This window comes from Cuculus canorus, chromosome 5 (assembly GCF_017976375.1).
Source record: "Cuculus canorus isolate bCucCan1 chromosome 5, bCucCan1.pri, whole genome shotgun sequence".
In the NCBI taxonomy this organism is placed as follows: Eukaryota; Metazoa; Chordata; class Aves; order Cuculiformes; family Cuculidae; genus Cuculus; species Cuculus canorus.
Window position 1 is genome coordinate 3,385,532 of NC_071405.1, and position 2,113 is coordinate 3,387,644.

Below are 2,113 nucleotides of genomic sequence, written 5' to 3' on the forward strand. Positions count from 1 at the left end.
GCTCTCTGCAGCTCCCAGAAAAGAGGTTGTAACGAGGTGGGTGCTGGTCTCTTCTCCCAAGTAAGGAGTGATAGGACAACAGGAAATGGCCTCAAGTTGCACCAGGAGAGGTTTAAATTGGGCATTAGGAAAAACTTCTTCACAGAAAGGGTTTAAGATAGGTAGATGAGATGTTCAGGGATATGGTTTGGCAGTGGGACAGGTATGGTTTGACTCCATGATCTCAAAGGTCTTTTCCAACTAAGCAATTCTATGATTCTAAGTTAGGTGGTGGTGACAGAGAAATCAAAGTGCCGTACGTGCCAGAAGCTTGTGCAATGGAAGGAAAATGACTAGATGAATTATACCTACTCAGTGCCAGCAGGTATGTCATTTATTTTGCTGCGTGTCTACTCATTTAACTTCAGAGAGAATCATCCTGGCTCAAAACATGATCATAATATCCGTAAGCAAAATGCATCACCCAAGCACTTTATCCAGCCTGTCTGAACTTCCATCTCCATCTGTGCCTGGGCCTTTATGAAAATGTTGATGTTAGCTCAGTAGTAAACTTCTGGGGAGATAGGTTTTGCAATCTTCTGGTTACTTTTTCTCTTTGTAAATCCAAATCCTGCACAGAGGAATTTGCGATTCACTTGGAATGTGTCAAGTCCTTCCCCTCAGCCTGAAGTTGGATTTCAGTGCAACTCAGATTTTTTTTTTTTTTTTAAGTAGGTTTAGGTTTCAGCAGCAGTTGGATGGGAAAGACTATAGGAAAACTCAGCAAAACTTAGCTGAACTGTCAAGGAGACCAGGTCAATGGAGTCTGCGAGAGTCAGGAAACATTAAAGAACAAAAACAACTAAAGAAAAAAAGATGGATTACTTAGAAGAGTAGACAAGGCAACATGACTAAAGTTGATAGATACCATCAAAAATCCAGCCTTTAAATACTTAAAGGGGGCTTATAAGAAAGATGGGGATAAAACTTTTTAGCAGGGCCTGTAGCAATAGGACAAGGGGTGATGGCTTTAAACTGAAAGAGAAGAGATTTAGACTTGATATTGGGAAGAAATTCTTCATAATAAGGGTGGGGAGGCCCTGGCCCAGGTTGTCCAGAGCAGTGGTGGCTGCCCCATCCCTGGAGGGGTTCAAGGCCAGGTTGGATGGGGTTGAAGCCCCTGATCCAGTGGGAGGTGCCCCTGCCCATGGCAGGGGGTTGGAACTAGATGGGCATTAAGGTCCCTTCCAACCCAAACCGTTCCATGGTTCTATGATTCTCCACACATCCTTGCCTCTTTCTGAAACTGGTACACAACTCTGAGTGCTGCAAAGCTGATGGAGACTTATTTGCATGGTGTGCTTGCCCTTTGCTGCATGCAGGCCTTGCCTTCTCCTGAGCTGGTATTCAGTGCTTCCAGACTCATAGGAAAAGAATCAGATAGCTCAATAGGATAACATCCTTAAATAAGTATTATCAGGCATTGCAAAACATCTTTACCTTAAGTGTTATAAGCTTGCTTACAAATAATAAGGCGATACATCCAAAATCATATGGTGGAATGAGAAAACACACCAACCCAACATCGGGAGTGGGTCAAAATCATTCTTGTAACTGAGAGAATTGCACCAAAAGAGTGAATTTCTTGATTCTTTAAAAAAACTACTAGCAGATCTTTGAGGTCTGATTTTCCTTTATAAAAGCAGTGCTTACTATTTGCCATTTTAGGTTACTTACCCGAGTGCCTCTTATTTCTACTTTTTTTTTTTTTTTAATTGCTTCAACTAATGTAGTATAGCAGTCAGACCCATGTAACTCTCTTAGATCCTCGTTGGTGCTCTTCTAACAGCACCTGCTATCCTAGTGATCTCCGTTCCATTTCGATAGAAAGTAGCAGTACACCAATTTGGTGAACTCATTACCAGAAAATCCTTGAATGAACACCTGCTTCAAGCCATTAAATTTTCATTTTCATTGGGTTGGTTTGAGTTTTTTTTTTAATTTTGTTTTCTTTTAAACTCCTGAAACTACAGTTTGAGGCAGTTCCTCAGAGACATCTTGAATAAAGAGAGAAACCAGTCTCAGAAGATCCCTAAGCTGCTCTGCAAAGAATATTGATTCAAATAATTCATTT